This window comes from Acinonyx jubatus, chromosome B2 (assembly GCF_027475565.1).
Source record: "Acinonyx jubatus isolate Ajub_Pintada_27869175 chromosome B2, VMU_Ajub_asm_v1.0, whole genome shotgun sequence".
Classification (NCBI taxonomy): Eukaryota; Metazoa; Chordata; class Mammalia; order Carnivora; family Felidae; genus Acinonyx; species Acinonyx jubatus.
The window spans coordinates 10,069,903-10,090,035 of NC_069385.1; the positions used below are offsets into that span (position 1 = coordinate 10,069,903).

A 20,133-nucleotide genomic window follows, 5' to 3' on the forward strand; every position below is an offset into this window, starting at 1 on the left:
GGCAGAGGGAAGGGAACAGAGGCCCTTAAGCAGGCTTTGTGCTCACGGCAGAGAGCCCAATGTGGGGCTCAAACCCATGAACAACTATATCATGATGACCTGAGCCAAAGTTGAATGCTTAGCCAACTGAGCCACCCACAGGCGCCCCTTTATTTTATTTTTATATTTAGTTTGATTTGGGATCTAAACTATGTCACATATTACATTTCATTGTTCAGTTTCAAGTCTCTGTTAACCAATTTATTTTAAAATTCATCTTGATAAAGTCTTTTACTTTTTCCCCCATTTTTAAAATTTTCTACCTTTCAAATATTTTTTTTTTTTTTTTTTATTGGTAGGGTAAGTTGTGTAAGACTCTCACCTTGTATCTGGGGTATTTAGTATGTTTTTTTTTAATGTTTATTTTTGAGAGAGAGAGAGGGAGGGCAGAGGAGAGGCAGAGAGAGAGGGAGACACAGAATCTGAAGCAGGTTCCAGGCTCTGAGTTGTCAGCACAGAGCCCATCACAGAGGTCGAACTCACAAACCGTGAGATCATGACCTGAGCTGAAGTTGGACGCTTAACCGACTGAGATGCCCCTTAGTATTTCTTAAAAGCATTTCCTAAATATAAAATATGTATTAGTTAAGAGCTTTTATTAAAGTAAATCATTGACTATATCTAGCTGGTAGGGGCTCAAGAGTAAGAAAAAATTCTTTCGATGATATGACTTAAGTTTTGTGTTTTTCGTGTTTGCAAAGTTCATCTAGGTCAGAAAAAGAAGCTCTTTTTGTTATAAATCTTTAAGTGTGATGGCCTTCTCTCAGAATTAAGACTTTTCTTACTCATTCCTTAAAGAAGTTTCCTAGTCAAAAAGGAAAAAGGATAAAAACCAATGTTTGTTTTCAGCAGTCTCTAGAGATAATGGGATACAATAGTAGAAAAAAATACTATCTAGAGATTTAGGGAGTTAAAGTTTAGTTCTGCCTTGACAATAAACTAATGATTTGAGTAAGTCCTGTAAATTGTCTGAGCCCTGGTTTTCATGAGAAAGTTTGGCCTAACTGATGGACAAGATATACCTGGAACATTCTAAAATTTCGTAATGACATGTGCCCCAAAACAATGAAATCCTTTTTGCCTCCACAACAGATACACCAAAGTCTTAGGCTTCTGCATGAGGGTTGTTCTTCAAAGCAGGCCCTTTGGCACCGGAAGCTAATCTCCCTGATGTTGCCACCCCTCAAAATAATATTATAAATACTTTCAGAGTCACTTTACAAGCCACCCAAGAAAATAAGTACCACTACTTGATGACCACATCTCCTATTTAATAAGCATGTTTTGCAGGTTTGCTGTGTAGATGAAGAACCGTGCTGGGTGCTGGGGTGGCCAAGGCAGATGTGGGCACAGAGATGAATAAAACAGAGTTCCTGTCTGCTAAAGAATGGGTGATCTGGTTGGAGTGGGGAGACAGGTGCATGCACAACACAGCTGAAGGGAATGAATAAAACCTTTGAGGGATGGGGAGTATCTTGGGCATAGTATTAATATCTCCAAGGCCAAGATCCTTATATAACTTTATATTTTGAGGCTGATAAAGTGACTCCCATCTGATATTTATTAAAAGTGATTCCCGTGTCATCACTAGAACGGGTGGAGATTTGAACAATCATATCAGTTAAAGGGTCAAAGAGTTCAGAGCATCCTTTGGGCAAGGCTGAAGCCAAAACAAACACACTACACGCTCAATAATTTAGATAACTAATAAATGCTCTTTTAAGAAGTAGGGACATTAAAGGGTTTATAACATGATGAAGGAATTTTGCTGTTTTTGTGTTTCCAGACGACCCCAGTTAAATATTCTAGGGTGCAAGGGGCGCCTGGGTGGCTCAGTCGGTTAAGTGTCGGCCTCTTGATTTCAGTTCAGGTCATGATCCCAGGGTTGTGGGATTGAAGCCTGCTTGGGAATGTCTCTCTCCCTCTGCCCCTCTTCCCTGCTCGTGCTCTCTCTAAAAATCAAAAAAATAAAAAAATAAAAAATTCTAGGGTGCAGGTGTTTTCAATGGGGTTTGATTTCTGCTGGATTATTTTACCCCAACCTCACGTTGATTCCTCCACAATCATACTATGATAGGAAAAGATAGGCTAAAATAGGCAGAGAGGGAAAGGATTAGGACCTGAGGTCCCTGGGTGGGGGAGAAACACATATTTTAGAACAATGCTGGGAGTGTCTGACCACAGGAAACCCCCTCAGGCGTAAGGTTCCTCTTAAGAATGTAACAGACCCCACCTACTCCCCCTCCGGTTTCCCTGAGGAATTTGATGAAAGTATGGCCGCAGGCCACCCCTCGTGCTATGGACGCGAGCCAATCTGGAATGGCACTCAGCACCTAGAGCTCTGAAGCCAGTTAAGAGTAGAACCTGAGAAGGACCAAGAGGGTAGAGTAGGGGAGGGTTGACCAGAAGCTTATAAAACAAAGACCCTTGCCCAGAGTTCTCAGGCATCCACTTTTGAACATCCCCTCTCTGTAAAGAGAGTTTCCCTACCATTCTAACTTTCTAATCTTATACTCTAATAAACTTGTGCCTGCGGCTCATTCTGTGTCCACCTCTTCATTCTTCCAAGCGGCGTGCCAACAAATTTCGGGTATTGTGGTAAAAAGTCCTGCAACACTGGGGCACCTGGGTGGCTCAGTCGGTTAAGTGTCCAACTTTGGCTCAGGTCATGATCTCTCAGTTCATGGGTTCAAGCCCCGCATCGGGCTCTGTGCTGACAGCTCGGAGCCTGGAGCCTGCTTCAGATTCTGTGTCTCGCTCTCTGCCCCTAACCTACTCACTCTCTCTCTCTCTCTCTCTCTCTCTCTCAAAATAAGATTAAAAAAATTTTTTTTAAAAAGTCCTGCAACATATCTCTTACAATGACCAGAATTTAGTAGTTCACGACTTGTTGATGTTGCTCGGTGCTTCCAGCTAAGAAACTGGGCAGAGAAAGGCCATCATTGCCCCATGCAGCACAGGAGCTTGTCCGTACTGGACGCACCAAATGTTTCCTGGGGTGGGCTGATCAGGGATTGCTGTGGACTGACTTGTCCTTGCCACATTGCTGGTGTAACACTCGCTGTTTGTGGCAAGAAGAAGGTGTCACCTTGCCAAGTGCTGAAGACGCATTTGCTGAGGAAGATGAGCAGGGCTTTTCAAATACATTAATTAGCCTAATCATGATTCTCCCTTATTTATTCAAGAAATAGTTACTGAGAACCTCCTGGGGATGAGACCTGGGTGCTGCGGTGTCTGGTGACATCAGGTGTTCCCAGTCAATACACACAGGAGACTGACTGCATAATCCCAGAGGAGACTGGTTGCCATTCAAAAACAGATGAAATTCATTCTTTGCTTCGCTATTAGGAAAGGTAATTTCCATTGTATGTATTGAGACTGCAAAAATCGCTTCTGAATGGAACAGACAATCGTAATAGAAGATTATCATCAGTAATTTAGACTCCCTGGATTAATTTGACCTGCACATGCACTTTCAGAAGGTGAAGAATTATCGATGATGTCAAAGCGATTCAGCAGCAGAAGCTAGAACTGCAGGAGTCTGATAGATGCTCATTTAAGAATCCTCTTAGCTCAGTCTGTTTATAAGCAAAACAAAATGAAACAGTAAAAGCCATCCTGCTAAAAAACCCACAACACAGACTGAAAATGCATCAAAGTGACTCAGATGAAATTTGTTCTCCTTCTTTGGTTTCCCAAAACAATCCAGCAGTGATTATCCAAAGGGTTGGGAGCTAGAACCAACAGGATTTAAATGAATCCAGCTGTTCCGCACTTTGAAGCTCCTCCCTCTGCAAGCTGCCGCTGCTGCTCCGGGGGAGAAAGGTCCAGAACGGCAGCTTCCTCCCCCCTCCCCCCCCCCTTGCTGAGAACAGGGAGGGTGAGGTTATCTGGGGTAGAGGGCACCCCTGGCTGAGGGCGGGGAATGGTTGCAGAAACAAACCCCAATTTCACAGTCTAAGCAGAGCTGAGAAGCAGTGCTAGGCTGGGGGGCGGCGGGGGGGGGGGGGGGGCAGCAACACCTACCCCTGCAACGTACTGATCTTGAGAAGAGAGGTCTGGTAGGAGGAACACACCAATGTCTTGCAGTCCTTAGGAAATGGTGACAGAGGAGAAAGGCCATTGGGTATGATTCCTGTGCCCCAACTTCCCTGCCAACCTCACAAGCTGACCACAAACAAACAAACTCCATGAAACCTCCTGGGTGGTCTCCCTCTTTTTTCCCTTCTTTGTGCTCTTCCTGGTTCAAATTCTCCCTTTGCCATCAGCCACCTTTTTTTTTTTTTTTTTTTTAAGTTTATTTATTCTGGGAGGGAAGTCGGCAGGGAGGGAGGAGAGAGGGAGAGATAGAACCTCAAGCAGGCTCCTCACCACACTGTCAGCGGGGATCCCAGTGCGGGGCTGGACCTCATGAACCGTGAGGTCATGACCTCAGCCAAAATCAAGAGTCTGATGCTTAACCGCCTGAAACACCCAGGTGCTCCTCTGACATTCAATTTTAATCCTCTACTGACTCTTTAGATACACCTCTTTGTATTTAGTAGTCGCTTTAGTGGTTATAATATAGGCCTTTATTTTATCGCAATCTTAGGGGTAATACTGTACTGCTTCATATACCTCACAGGAACCTTAGCAGTAGAGCCACAGGCTGCGTGCACAGGCACATGCACTTTGTGTTATGTATATTACATCTACCTCAAGCAGCAAGGCTGATGTTTTCTGCCAATGGGGAGTGTGGGGATTCAGGAAAGTTCTTCAAGGGGGAAGAAAAAAGCAGCAAACTTCCAAATATCACCAGGCACACTTCCCCTCTTTCAAGGGTAAACTCCACTCCAGTTTCTACCTCTTTTACTCACTCTCCACTGCTTTCAAATATGAAGAAAAAAAAATTCCATTATCTCTAGGGCTTATTTTCATCAAACTACTTTGTCATTCTCAGAACGTAATCTCCATGGTCAACCTTTTTCAGAGAGCTTTGTAGGAAACTAAAGCCTTCCACTGAAATCAATTAGCAAGCACTCATTACTGGGTGAAGACCTACAAGCTTAAGCTGAGACAGGGCCTTCAGGCAACAAGCAAATACCCTAACAGAGATGAGATCACGTATAAGGTCATGTAGACATGAATCTGAAGCGGGTTACTGAGGCGTCTCTGGTGCCTGACATCAGAGCCCACTCTAGAACCTTGACGGTTTCTTGAACGGTAGCCTAGATATTGAGCCATGCGAAATGGCCACTTCTGACTTGTTTGACTTTAAAAAACATAAATGTCATAAGTTCAACCAAATGGTCTCACATAGAACGTGGGTTTCAATCCTTCTTGAACATTTTTTCATCTTTTTTTCTTATGTTTATGAAAGGGCGGGCCTACGCCGGCGGACTCCATCTTGTTCTGTGTCCTTCACCTAGACCACGCCTCCTCCCCTTGAGTAACCTCCCGCTCACCCATTCAAACTTCCTGATCAAAACACACCCAGCGACTGCAACAGGACTCCGACCCTTCCCCAGCCCATCAGCTGAGGCCACAGCCATTACCTCACCAACTGCCCCTAGACCCCTATAAAACCTTTGTGCTTTTGAAACTCGCTCTCTCTCCCTGGTATCTCACTGCTGCCTCGGTGCAGGTAGGGGATTGAGCTCGAGCTAGCTCGAATAAAGGCTCTTTTGCTTTTGCATCCGACTCGGCTCCCTGGTGGTCTTTGGGGATCACGAATTCTGGGCATAACATTTACTTATTTTTGAGAGAGAGAGGGAGAGAGGGAGAGAGGGAGGGAGACAGAATCTCTCGGCACAGAGCCCCACGCAGGGCTCACACCCACAAACTGCGAGATCATGACCTAAGCCAAGCCGGACCCTCTACAAACTTGAGCCACCCAGGTGCCCCAATCATTTTCTCACCTTTACAAGGTCCTGGAGCTAAAGAGACACTCTCTCCATTGTTTTATAGATAGACAGGAGGAACACCACCTATGAGAGTCACAACTCTGAAGGCAAAGCTAGGCAAGCAGTCCCATTTAAAGCATCCTGCCTGAACAAGGACGGTCACCTGGTGTGGCTGCAGCCCCATGTGTCAGACGTTAACATTAACACTGATAACTGATTGCTGTGCTTTCTCAAAGGCAGGGGTTGATGATTGTGATGTCTGAATGTCACCATCCTGAGATGGTGTTAGTAAAACAATGTGGATTTAGTGTTGCCAGATTTAGCAGAAACAAAAAACCAAATGAATAAAAGCAGGATGCCCACTTAAATTAGAATTTCAAGTAAACAAAAACTTTTTAGTGTAAGTGTTTTGCCTCCTTTACAATTAATGCATGAAACATATTTATACTAAAAATCATTTGCCATTGATCTGAAATTCCAACTGACCTACAAATTTACCTGGCAACTCCATGGTCTCCATTCGTTGCTGCCAAAGAGGACAGCGTTCTGGCTCTGGAAGGCCACACTATTGGGGAAATGGGCCTCCAGTTTGATGTTCACGATCCCATCCCTGAGAGAAAGCAGGCATACCCCAGTGGGAGGCCAAGTTCACAAGCCACCTGGAGGGTGGACGCTCATAAAGAAGGTTTTCCTTTTGAGAGCTCCTATAAAAATAATAATTAGCTTTATCAGGAGCTTTGTATGTGAGTCTGCTCTATAATTATTCATTTGTTAATTGCCTCAACATCCTGTTGAGGTTGGTAAATATTTATTTCTACGGCTCTAATTGTGCAATGAGGTAAACAGAAACAGAGGAAGAGACTGACTCACCGGGCAGCCCAGCAGGCCGGGGGAGCACTGACAGGAGAGCCAAGGAGGGGCCTCAGGTCCTGTGCTGCCAGTCGTCAGGAAGGCTTGCCCCAGGGCCAGGCCTGGCAACAGAAAAGCCCAGATACAAATCTGATAAGAGGAATAAGGAAGATGCTCTGAACTGCCTGAAAACGCACTCTGAACGGCTCCATTGCCGGTAAATGAAATAGACCAGAACAAAACTATGTAGAAAGGAAACTACTGAAGACAGATTATTTTCCCCAAAGGAGGGAATGGCTTAGCCACCCTTTGTTTCTCCCCAAAGGTGAATTGTCTTGAAAAGGAAGATAGTGTGGTACCTGGGTGCCTCAGTCTGTTAAGCCTCAGACATCGGCTCAGGTCATGATCTCACGGCTTGTGAGTTCAAGCCTCACGCTGGGCTCTGTGCTGACAGCTCAGAGCCTGGAGCCTGCTTCCAGTTCTCTCTCTCTCTCTCTCTCTCTCTCTCTCTCTCTCTCTCTCCTCTCTCTCTGCCCCTTCCCTACTAATGAGCTCTCTCTCTCAAAAATAAATTAAAAAAAAAAAAAAGAAGAAGAAGCTGAGCTTCAAACCCGGGCCTTGCCTGACTCAAGTGCATGTACCATTTGCTGCATAAATTCTTCCACCCACACACAGAAAAAATCCAGCACACCCAAAGCCAAGTAAGTGGTCTTTTCAAATACCATTTAAATTAGCTTTTTTGTCTGTTGTGTCTCTTTCATGAATTCTAACACAATCTCAGGGCCAGGGCCATGCACACCCACAAAAGGGTCTTGCCAAGGCTCCTAGCTCTGTAATAATACTTCCATCCCAGCACATAACCCAGCAGATCTGCCAATAACACTGAGGATTGAGCAGGTATCATGATCTTTCTTTCAGTGATAGGAAACTGATTTGCAGGGGCATCTGGGGGGGCCCAGTCGGTTAAGCGTCTGACTCTTGATTTCAGCTCAGGTCATGATCTCACAGTTGGTTGTGAGATTGGGCCCCAAGTCAGACTCTACGCTGAGCGTGGAGTCTGCTTTAGATTTTTTTTTTCTTTCTTTCTCTCTCCCTCTGACCCTCTCCCCCAAAAAGAAATTAGGAAAAAAGGGAAACTGATTTGCAGAAAGCACAGGGATTTGTTTGGGGTCACACAGGGCTAGAGATGGGACCAGAGAGCATCTCTGGACTCCATCATCCTTGTTGAAGGTTGGAGGAACTTGTCCCGTCGTCAAAAAATACCCTGCAGTCTGCAACTTGAGTAATACAGGTTTCGTCTTCACAAATATTTTCCATCCGTGGTCCCATAACCACACTTGCAGGACTTCCTGCTAATCACCTTCAGGGGCTCCCTTGTTCTGGAAGCTCCTGGCATGAAGCCCTCAACCGGCTGGCTCTGCCCCACGTGTTCAGGCTCATCCCCTGCCCTCTGTGCAGGAAGCTCTCGTTCAGGCCAGGCAGGTGACGTTGTTCATCCACTGCGCACGGCCACAGGACCCACCTCCACACCTCCATCTCCCTGGTTTCCTTATAGGAACCCCACAGTGCAGCAGACTGGGTTTGAAGCCCGATTGCTTTTGCACCCATTGGGCCTGGGTTCCAGTTCTCTCTTTACTACTACCCAGCTGTGTGACTTTGGAAAAAACACTGCCTCTGGAGAATCCATTTTCTAATCGATGATAGATAATGGGGTGTAATGCCCGAAGTTCCAAAACCTCCCACAAAAGTCCACCAGAGTCGTAAGTCAAAGCCAAGCGGCAAGGGTCGTTTATTGCAGGTTCGAACCTGGTCCTCTGCGCACTCGTCGCCAGTGACGCAAGAGGCCTCGATCAGGGTTGGTACAGCGTTTTTATAGACAGAGACAAATAGCACAGGGGAGGTTTCAAATTATGAGGGGCCTGATTAGTTGATTTTAAAGTAAGGACATTTGTTGTTCTCTGATTGGGCGTCCTTTGTCTGTCCTTTGGCGGGAAGGCTTTGTCCCTTACTTGTGGCGGGAGGAAGAAGGGGCAAGGGGGAAGAGGGGAGGGTAGGTGAGGAATGTGCTAAGCAAGCAGGTTTACAGAAGCGAGAAATGCCGGTTAGTTTATGTACAATCACTCATTCCATTACATATCAGACTACATTTAGGAAGGTTTACAACCCATTCTACTACACAGCGGGTTACATTCAGGAAAGGCCTCACAATGCTCGTAGCAAACAGCAAGCAAAACAGACTTCTCAGCAATTGTATTTCTTATCAAAGATCCATAATAAGCAGAAAAGAGAACCTAGCTTTAAACTAAGGCAGGGCTGTCATTTGGATTGTTCCTTTCAGGGGGACTAGAGATCATGTACGTATGTATATATGTACATATTTTTTGTATTTTAGAGAGACAGCATGCATGACTAGGGGGAGGACTGGGGGGGGGGGGAGAGAGAGAGAATGAGAGAGAGAGAGAGAGAGAGAGAGAGAGAACCCTAACCAGGCTCCATGTTTAGTGTGGATCCCACGCTTAGCTTGATCCTACGGCCCACGAATCATGACCTGAGCCGAAATCAAGAGTCAGATGCTCAACCAACTGAGCCCCCAGGAGCCGGAGACCATGTATGTAATGCATCCAGGACAGTGCCCAGTGCAGAGCAGGTGACCTGTGGGTGGTTTTTGTTACTGTGACATATCCTTATCCTCCTCTGCATTTAATTCCTAGCCATTCTTCAAGATTCTCTACATCCTCCACCAGCTCAAGGCAATTTCTCCCTTCTCTGAATTTAGAACGAATTTCACTCCTATGGCACCCAGTTCTTATGCTCTCGTGTTCTTTTCTAAATACAAGAAATATTCACTCAGGAATGCTGTGAGTTGAACGGTGTTCCCCAAAAAGATATGTTCAAGTTTAACTCCTCATACCTGTAAATGTGAACTTATTTGGAGACAGGGTCTCTGTGCATATAATCAACTTAAGGTGAGGTCATACTGAGATGTTAGGATGGACCCTCATCCAATGACTGGTGTCCTTATAAGAAGAGAGAAGTTTGGGTGCAAACGCACTGATACACGGAGAAGGAGGCTGTTGGTGACACCAGTGTCCTGGAGCTGCCATAACAAAGTCGCACACACTGGGTGGCTTTCAAACAACAGAAATTTATTCTCACACACTTCCAGAGGTCAGAAGTCCAAAATCAAGGTGTCGTTAGGGCTGTGCTCTCTCAGAGGGCTCTAGGGAAGGATCCCTCTTCGCCTTATCCCAGCTTCTGGCTTCTGCTGGCAATCCTTGGTGTTCTTGGCCTGAAATTGCATCCCTCCCTTCTGCCTCTGCCTCCAGTGTCACATGACTTCTCCCTGTGTGTCTACATGTTTGTGTCTAAATTTCCCTCTTCATATAAGGACACCAGTCATTGGACCCACTTGGGACCTACTCCAGTAGGACCTCATCTTAACTTGATTATATCTATAAGGACCCTATGTCCAAATAAGGTCATAGGCACTGGGGTTAACATTTAAGTGTATCTTTTGGCAGGGACACAATTCTGCCCATTTTAGTCCTGCTATCTTCTCTGCACCAGGAATCCTTGTCTCTTCCCTCTCCTTTCCTTCACTTTCCACATCCTAGGCTGTTTACTGTATTTTTGAAAAAAAAATTTTTTTTTTTAGTTTATGTATTTTTTGAGAGAGAGGCAGAGAGAGGGAGAGAGGGAGAGGGAGAATCGTAAGCAGTCTTTGCACCATCAGTGCAGAGCCCGACGTGGGGCTCAAACCCATGAACTGTGAGATCATGACCTGAGCCGAAATCAAGAATTGGACGCGTAAACACGTAAATAGTGCCCCTATTGTATTAAAAAAAGTTTTTTTTTAAGTTTTATTTATTTATGTGTGTGTGAGAGAGAGAGAGAGAAAGAGAGAGAGGAGGGGGGGTGAGAGAGGAGGTGGAGAGAGAGAGAGAGAGAGAGAGAGAGAGAGAGAGAGAGATTGACAGCATGAGCATGGGAGAGGCAGAGAGCGGGAGAGAGCATTCCAAGCAGGTTCCACACTGTCAGTGCAGAGCCCAATGCGAGGTTTGAACTCACGAACCATGAGATCATGACCTGAGCAGAAATCAAGAGTTGAACACTTAACTGACTGAGCCACCCAGGTGCCCTCACTGCTGTATTTCTTGAACACCTCTCATTTTTTGCCTGTCCTCCATCCCGTCGTCTTGCTTCTGGCCCTAACAGAGCTGGATGACCACAGTGGCCTCCTCTCTCTTCCTCTCTGTCCTGTTGGTTTCTCTTTCTTCTAGCCAGCTGCTTCGGTGAGCCTGGTGAAATGTGAATTTAGTCATGGCATCTCTGCCTAGAATCCCAGATGGCTCCCAGTAGTCTTTGGGACTGAGACCCAACTCCTTAGCAGAGCACCCAAGGAGCCTGATTTCTTATGTGGACTAACCGCCAGGCCTGTCCTCATTTGCAGTAAACTGTGGCCTCAGAAGCACCAGAGCCCTCCCCTCCACGGCCCCCACATCCTCAGGTTGCTATGACTTCACAGGCACGGTTCCCTCTGCCGACAACCCTCCCGCCCTGCTCTGCTTGCTCCTTCCCCTCCTCTTGAACTCTTCTCCGACCCTCCCACCCCTGGGCTGAGTCAGTTGTCTTTCATTTGTGCCTCTAGAGACCGCACTTGTAGTAGAAGAATTTGCCAAAGGAAATGAGGCCCTAGCAATGAGGTCAGCAAGGCGGGCACTGGCCAGATATGGCTGGGGCTATCTCCCAAATGGCCTTGTGAGGTGGAGTTAACTCGGTGCAGAGAGAATGCACTCATCTTTCAGGGACAGACTTATTAACCAGGGTCATGCACTGACCATTTGCAGCCAGAAAGCTACTTTATTGATTTAAGTAGGAACTGTAGTGCTGGACACCGGGGTCCTCCAGCCAACGCACTCTCCCTGTTCTGCCACCCGAAAGGTAAGCTGTCAGAAGATCCCATGAGCCCAGAGTCAGACAAGAATTTGTTTCAAGGGTTCCACATTGAATGGCACCAGGCTCAACAGCCCTGGATGTCCTGCATCATACAGATGCACCGGCTGCTTGGCCATGACAGGTGAGTTTCGGGCAGGGTCGGTCCTTATGGAAGGTGCCTGATTGGGTACTGCACCTTTGATCAGATCACAGCCTGTGTGGATGTAGGAAGTGTGTGTCAGTATAAACTTTATCAGCGATGGGGGGAAGGCGGGAGTGGAATGGAGGAGGGTTTATACCAGAGCTTTCCAAAGTGGCCTCCTGAGAATAGGTTACAGATATGATGTCTCCTGGGGACAGAAGAGCCCCTGGCTGGTCACCTCAAGCTGCACCTTGTCTATGCCAGAGGTGGGATGAACTGTATCCCTTAAAAAGACAAGTTCGAGTCCTAACCTCCATACCTGTGACTGTGACCTTATTGGGAAATAACGGTCTTTGTGGAGTAGGATGGGCTGCTACCCTTATAAGAGGGAAATCTGGGCACAGAGAGAGGAGTACGTTGTGCGAAGACACACAGAAAGACCTGCACATACAGGGAGAAGGCGAGAAGGCCGTGTTGAGAAGGAAAGCTGACAAAAGCAGATTAAAACAAAACAAAACAAAACAAAAGAAACAGGCAGATGTCCGAGGCCGGATAGGCCCCTTGCATGCTTTTGGCTTCTATAATCTTGCTTACTTGCTTCTTGATCAGCCGACTACCCATGTAGCACGATCGGTAAGTGCCCCTCTCCCCCATTTCTTCCCTTGAGCCCCTGCAATCCTGCCCACCCGTGCAGCTGATTGAAAGTTTCCCAGTACCCGGAAGCTGACCAGGCATAAAAGTAGGCCAGCGCCAGGGCTCGGCGCTCAGCTTTTGGAGATGACTCCTCTGGCCAGCGCTGGTGCAGAATAAAATCTTTTCTGATTCTCTGAGCGCCTGTCACTTGTCTCTTCCTGTGTGCCGGGTATTTGCTGTAACGGTGTATCAGGGGAGGCAGAGACGGGAAAGATGCATCCACAAGCTGAGGGACGCTAAGGACCGCCGGCAACACCTGAGACTAGGGGACGGGCCTGGAACAGAATCCCTCTAGGAGCCTCCAGAAGAAACCAATCCTGGGGCATGTTGATGGCAGACTTGCGGCCCCAAGGACTGTGAGAGAATTAACATTCCTGTTGTTTGTGGGGCTTGCTCGCTGCAGCTCTAGGACACTAGTACAGATGCCCTAGAGGTACTTTACCTGCTGAGACAGGGAAACTCCTTTCTTAACAGCCCCCCACCCCCGACATTCTCCTCCTTTGCTTATGTCCCTTGAACCCTTCCGGTGACATCAACACACCAGCTCATGCTCCTCTCCCTCATCCTCCCCACCTCCGTCCCTTTCCTTCCTTTTGTGAGGAGAAGACCCCAATCCCTTCACCTCTCTGTCATCTGCAGGGTGCTTTGGTCCAGTAACACTGGCCCCAGCCCTTGGAGTCACTTGAGTAACTTATCAAGGAAACTGATGAAGATTCACACAGGTAACTGTGCATTTAACTGTTCTTTAGCAGTCATTTAAAAAAATACAGCTTTAAAAAATGCAAATTATCGACTAATTACAACATGCAAATTACAAACAGAAGGTAGGGATTACCTCCATTTGCATGTGGGGACACAGAGGTAGTTTAAGTAACTTGTCCAAGCTGGATCCAGGCTTTGAACCTGAAACTTCCTGACTTCAAAACCCTTCCTTTAGACTACATTACTAACTTGACTTCGAAAGACGTAGCCTTGTAAATATTTGGAAGGGCTTGCCAAATTCTCCCTATTCTTCCTATAATTTTAGTATTTTGTAGAAATTTGCTGTTGTGAGTGGATATATGATACCTAAAGAAATTCAGGATGGTGATCTGTATCTTAGTTATTCTTAATAGTTTATTTTCTCACTTAGTAGTAAAAGTAATAATTATTATTTGGTCTGGAGCCTACAAGCCTACATAACGATTCTGGTAAATTTATAGAGTTCCTTGAATAATCAGTTTATTGTGTTATACCTTGAGCTTTGGTAAAGGACTATCTCTTTTTTCTTCCCTGAAGTTCAAGCATAGAAATATTCACATATTTTCTTTTAAACCCTTACGATAATAATTTTTTCAAATGCAAATTTCATGTTGCCTGAGAGTCAGGCATCTTATGACATTCTTAGCTTAAATAAAAGAATAAATCACTCATTTTTTCAAAGTCTTTTCTGCCAAACAGAATATCCATTTAGCTTCAGCTTGAACAAATGAAGTTTTTTAGCTTGAATTACTAAACTAAATGAACCTGGGGATGAGGAAAATCCCTCTTTTACTCAAGCAGCAAACTTGAGGCTGATGTTATTAAAATGCCCTCAGTTTCCTGTCTCCAAAGCCAGTAAAAACAGTCTTCTGTCTTCCTGCTCTCAGGCACTTTAATCACAGACCATCATTGATATGCTCACAGACACAAACTGCACTGAACTGGGTCCGGTGAGCCTTCTTTACACGCATGTCCCGCCTGACAGGATAAATCAACAATCTCAAGGCCTTGGATGGAGTCCAAGTGCCATTAGCCAAGCGAAACATGTAGAAGACAATTAGCCCTGGGCAAGACCAGCTACGTAATTTGCAGGCCTGGTGCAAAATGAAAATGCAGGGCTCCTTGTTGGAAAATGATCAGCGACAGCAAAGCAGTAAACCAAGTACTCGGCCCTTCCGAGGACAAGGTTGGGTGACTGTACCAGCCACACACCCAGGGAGCGGGCCCTGCCCCTGGGGGCTGTCCTTGAAGCTTTCACACCTCTCCCTTTGCAACCTGCCATCTGGGCCCTGTCTCTCTCACTGCACTATTAAATCAGTCACCAAGGCTGATTCTGACCCCTGGAGCCCTCGCAAACACACCTATTTTCCCCTCTCCTTCTGCAGATGCCTCTGACCCAGTCACTCTCTGCCACGCCCACGCTGCTCTCTGCAGCCAGGCTTGCTCACTGTAGAGGACCTGTCGTGCCCCTGTGGATGAGCCTTGGGAGGCTTCCCATTGCTCTTGGTGGAAAGCCAAAATCAAGAACACAGACCTGCATACCTTACCCTTTCTGTCCTATTTCCTCTGGCATCTTTGGCTCATGCCTCACTCTCGTTGGCCCTGGGTATTTCAGGCATCCTGGCCTTCACTATGACCTTGTCCCGTGTAGCCCCTCCATCAGGATGCTCCGGCCCCCAGACCTTCTCATGGGCTGCCCCTCTGGCCTTTCTCTCTGTCTTCACCCAGCTCCTCTTAGTACTCTGGCTAGTCTTGGCTTGAGTATGATGCCCTCGGGAAGCTCCCTGCCTCCCAGTCCAGAACAGGTCCCCTGGCTACCCCTCCCAGGCATTCTCTTTGCTCACTGATACAACTCATTACACTTGCCCGGGACATTTCCTGTCGTGAACTTGGGGTCTCAGGGTGCTGTTCCATCACAGAAACGGCAGGGATTTGTTGATGGATGGGTTGATTGGTTCAAGGCTCTGACACAAATTCAGCATCCTAGAGAAAAAGAACTATTGTCACTTAGTAACAAGGGAGCTGTTTTTGCTGCTGCTGCTGCTGCTGCTGTATAAAAGGCTGTAGAACACAGAATGTTCCGGGCAGCCAGCGGCTCTGGGGGATGACGGTGTAGCCCATCTGAACGGGTACTGCTCACTGAAGATGTCCACTGGGTGCGTTGCTGTTCAGCTTGCTTTAGAAGATACCATTCTGGGATTACGTGTGATTTTTAAAATTCCTTCTCTATTTTCCTAGTTTGTGACAATATGCATATATTGCTTTGATAACCGTGACGAACCACCCTCTCCGCAGCAAATTTACTTTAAAAAAAAAAAAAAAAAAAGGACTAGGCAAGAGGAATTTCCTACAGGGGTTCATTTTCTTTGCAAATGTGTTTCCTCTGGCTGGAAACACTCCTCTGCTCTCCACTGCAGAAGAAGGGGTATGAACAGGATGTTAAGTATAGTGTCAACGGTGACAATTAATAGTCTTATAAAAATTGACATAAAAGTAAGGGTACAAATGTAGCCTTAATGCCCAGCCATGAATGCTGCTGATCACCAGGGACAGTATTTGCCTGCTCCTGTGGTCCTGAACTGTGGGAAAAGTGAGGGAAAGTGCCTTCTACTCCAAGAGCAGTGGTTTCTAGCCTCACTGGCTGATCTGTCCTAAAACGCTTTTCTCCTTCTGTTGTATTTGTCTTCTGCTATTTAGGCAAGAAAGCACAAGAAATCAAATTGAAGAAAAGTCTACGGGATAGACTAGGCGGGGATCAGAATGTGTAATAAGGCTAAAAGGCTAGGTGAACATGAAGCAGTTCATACCAGTGTGGGATGGGATGATCCACTGTCCCTGTTTGCCTGAGACTGAGGAGTCACCTGGGTCCCAGACTTAACACCGAGATGGTTCTGGACAAACCAGGGTGAGCGGATGCCTTGGGAGACAGCAGGCATGGCTCCAAGCAGGGCCTCTCCTGGGCCTGGCCCCTGTGGGCCCCTGTGTGACGCCACACCCTTCAGCCTCTCGCCCCCAAAACTCCCCCTGAGGAGTTCACAGTATCACCATTTTCCAGGACGGTTTTGAGAATTGACTCTGGCCTGAAACTGGGAACCCAGACCATACTTTTATCTTTAGTTTGTCACTCAGCTTCTCATTTTCTAGAATGAAACCCCTTTGACTTTGGTTTTAAAATGAATTGTGATTAAAGCAAAAACAGGATCCTGCTATGAACTTTAGATTTTGATGCATTTGAGCTGTCAACATTGTTCCCTTTAAGTTGCGCCCAATGCAGATTTCAGTTCCTAAAAAACCCAAATAGGGTAATAAATGTTAAGGGAAGGAGGTCTGATTTGCCTCTTCCTAAACTGATGACCTGGTAGGAACATTGCTGATTGAGGAGAAACACGTCGGGGTTCCTGCTAACACGGAGACACGCTCACGGCTGTCGGAATGATTATTCAATTTGTGCCGCAGAGGGGGAAAGACAGGAGAGTTAGAAAGGCGGGTTCCAAGCGAGGGCTGCCATCAAGGCGTTTGGTGTGGAGCGCCTCTTCAGGCACGCGAGCCCCAGTGAGTCCAGTGTCCCTGGGAGTAGATGACATCAGCATCCCGGTTTACAGAGAGAATCTCAGGGCGGGTAAGTGGCCTGAGGACGGGCAGCCAGGTCTGGTGGTCTCTCTCTGCTACCTGGCTGCCTCTCCTTTTCTTCAAAGACGGGAGACGTCTATTTCCTACGTGTCTTACAGCTTTCATGCTGGATCAACGAGCAGACCTGAGATGTCATTGACAGAGAGATGTCCCCCCGCCTCCAGCTGAGCGACAGAGATGAAGCAGAAGCTGCTTTTGATTTTTAAAATTTTTTTTATTTTTGTAAATTTATATCCAAAGAGTTAGCGTCTGGTGCAAGGACGATTTCAGGAGTAGATGCCTTAGTGCCCCTTACGCATTTAGCCCATCCCCCCTCCCACACCCCCTCCAGGAACCCTCTGTTTGTTCTCCATATTTATGAGTCTCTTCTGTTTTGTCCCCCTCCCTGGTTTTATATTATTTTTGCTTCGCTTCCCTCTTGTTCATCTGTTTTGTCTCTTAAAGTCCTCAAATGAGGGAAATCATCTGATTGTTGTCTTTCTCTGACTAATTTCACTTAGCATAATACCCTCCAGGTCCATCCACGTAGTTGCAAATGGCAAGATTTCATTCTTTTTGATTGCCGAGTAATAGTCCATTGTATATATATCCCACATCTTTATCCATTCATCCTTCGATGGACATTTGGCCTCTTTCCATACTTTGGCTATTGTTGATAGTGCTGCTATAAACATGGGGGTGCCTGTGTCCCTTCAAAACAGTGCACTTGTATCCCTTGGATAAATGCCTAGTAGTGTAATTGCTGGGTCGTAGGGTAGTTCTATGTTTAGTTTTTTGAGGAAACTCCATCCTGTTTTCCAGAGTGGCTGCACCAGCTTGCATTCCCATGCTTTTGATTTTTAAAGAAAGAGTCTTGATACCCTTTATTTCGGAAATTGTTCTTAATAGATCACAAAGAATGTTCACATTCGCTGGGAAGAGAAGGAAGGGCAGTCGCGATAACAGCAACAGTAACAATAAGCGTGGCCGTTATGGGGCTCCCGGTGGCTCAGTCGGTTGGACGTCCGACTGTAGCTCAGGTCATGATCTGACAGTTCATGGGTTCGGCCCCGCATCAGGCTCTGTGCTGACAGCTTGGAACCTGGAGCCTGCTTTGGAGTCTGTGTCTCCCCCGGGCCCCCGCTCTCTGCCCCTCCCCTTCTCGCACTCTGTCTCTCAAAAATGAATAAATGTTAAAAAAATATTTAAAAAAAAGGCACGCCTATTATGCAGGACTTGTCACTCACAGTGAGGACCCTCAGGCTCTGGGAGGTGACAGAACTGGGATTTTGTCCCTGGACTAACCCCAAGGGTCAAGCTTTTTGTGCTTTATCACGTGATCATTTTTTAGTTTGTTTATCTCATTTTACAGCTGAGGAAGCTGAGGAGCTTGGAGGCTAAAAGACTTGCTAAGTGTTCATGTTTCAAATGCACAGAGCCAGAACTCACACCCCACTGCCTGTAGCCTCTGCCCAAACAACACAGAGCCAGTACCTGTGAGACGCGGCAAGGCGTTTCCTGTTACATCAGCCTGCAGCCCAAAGCGCCATGGAATGATGTGACTCAGACACAAGAATGTGTGCCAGTTAGAGATCTCTTGGTTGCGTGGGGCAGAAATTGCCAGGCTGAAACAAACAAGGGAAATAAAAGTTCTCAAAAAATAGGAATTTGAATAGAAATCTAGACAAGAGCCAAGGTAAAGTTAAACCATGCTTGAATCAGTGAATGTGTATCTAACCAGCTATCTATTTCATTAAAATCTTCCAGAAAACATGTATGCACTATAAGCCTTGTCTTTGTTTGTGTGATCGGCTGGAATGAGCTTGCAGCTGGGCCTCGGGGAGGGACCAGACTTAAACGTGAGAAGAAATCTGGGCTTTCTCTCCGGTTGCTGCAAACCAGCTTCCCTGCTCCTCAGTGCATGGGGTAGAACGTGATCACTGGCCATAGTCACGGGTGCACATTTTGAGTCCAGCTATTGGGAAAGCTTTCTTTGTTCCATTTCATTTTCCAGAAGAAGGGCCAGTGAGCGGCCAGATCTGGGGAGTGTGCACCTCTGGTCCCCACTGCTGTGGACAGGAGGCAGGTGACATAGCACCAACAAGGCCAGCCCGGCCCCTGGGAACAAGGGGACGAGGGTCACCAGAGAACCAGGAATCACATAGTGAGTTGCACATATGACCCAGTGTATGTCCAGGTGTCAGAATTCTCCTGCAGGAGAGTAACATCTAAACAAAAGCCCAGGTACAGTTAAACACTGTTTGGATTAGTGAATGTATATTTAATCAGCTATTTATTTCATTAAAATCTTCCTCGGAGCGCCTGGGTGGTTCAGTCGGTTAAGCGTCCGTCCGACTTCGGCTCGGGTAATGATCTTTCAGTCCGTGAGTTCGAGCCCTGCATCGGGCTCTGTGCTGACAGCTCAGAGCCTGGAGCCTGTTTCTGATTCTGTGTCTCCCTCTTTCTCTGACCTTCCCCCATTCATGCTCTGTCTCTCTCTGTCTCAAAAATAAATAAACGTTAAAAAAATAAATAAATAAAATAAAATCTTCCAGAAAACATGTATGTGCTATAAACATTGCCCCTGTTTTTGTGATCAACTATTTTTAAAGTTTAAAAAAAGTTTGTAATGATAAGTAGTGGGGGAAATGTGCTAATATAACTCTCAACCTACCATGCTGATGGGCCCAGGACTTTTTATAAGTTTTTTTGTACAAAGCAGCCTGCTGTGATAGGTTTTCCTGGCTAATATCCTACTTGTTCCTGAAGCTCCCTGGTGAATAAATATTAGTCTTTTTGCAAGAGAGTCAGGATGGAAAATTAGCAGGTGTGAAATTTTTGGCTCTTGGTGTTGGATGCTGCTCAATCTAACCCAGGTCCTTTCTTTCCAGAAAGTTACTGAACTGTATTCAAATGATGAAACAAAACAAAACAAAACAAAACCAACACCTCCAGGTCCCTGCTGTTGTACCTGTGTGGCTTGTTTTATTTCTGAAATGTGGTGTGACCGGGAATATCAACACATACACACTGGCCCTTAAGGATTTCAGATCTAATTCTTCAAAGAGAAGAGTGGGGTTGGAGTGGACGGATAGCTGTCTCTCAACGTGACAGTCATCGTTGAACCAAACGATCCCCTCCTGCTCCTAAAAGGCTTCTTAATGTTTGGCCTTCCTCCTGGTGCCTTTTCAGAGAATCCATGCCACACGTTTGCACTCAGCCTTTGTTACTATTTTAAGTTGG

The 20,133-nt window shown here is 46.2% G+C and overlaps 2 long non-coding RNA genes across 2 annotated transcripts; one reads left to right on the plus strand and one right to left on the minus strand.

Moving 5' to 3' along the window:
• Positions 1-5,798: 5,798 nt before the first annotated feature.
• On the minus strand, positions 5,799-18,721 carry LOC128315462 (uncharacterized). The gene is made up of 3 exons (XR_008298235.1): positions 18,385-18,721; positions 6,792-6,892; positions 5,799-6,625 (listed from the first exon to the last, which is right to left on the minus strand). It is a non-coding gene; the product is annotated as an uncharacterized LOC128315462 (long non-coding RNA).
• LOC128315460 (uncharacterized) lies at positions 16,525-17,375 on the plus strand. The gene is made up of 2 exons (XR_008298233.1): positions 16,525-16,900; positions 17,010-17,375. It is a non-coding gene; the product is annotated as an uncharacterized LOC128315460 (long non-coding RNA).
• Positions 18,722-20,133: the final 1,412 nt, after the last annotated feature.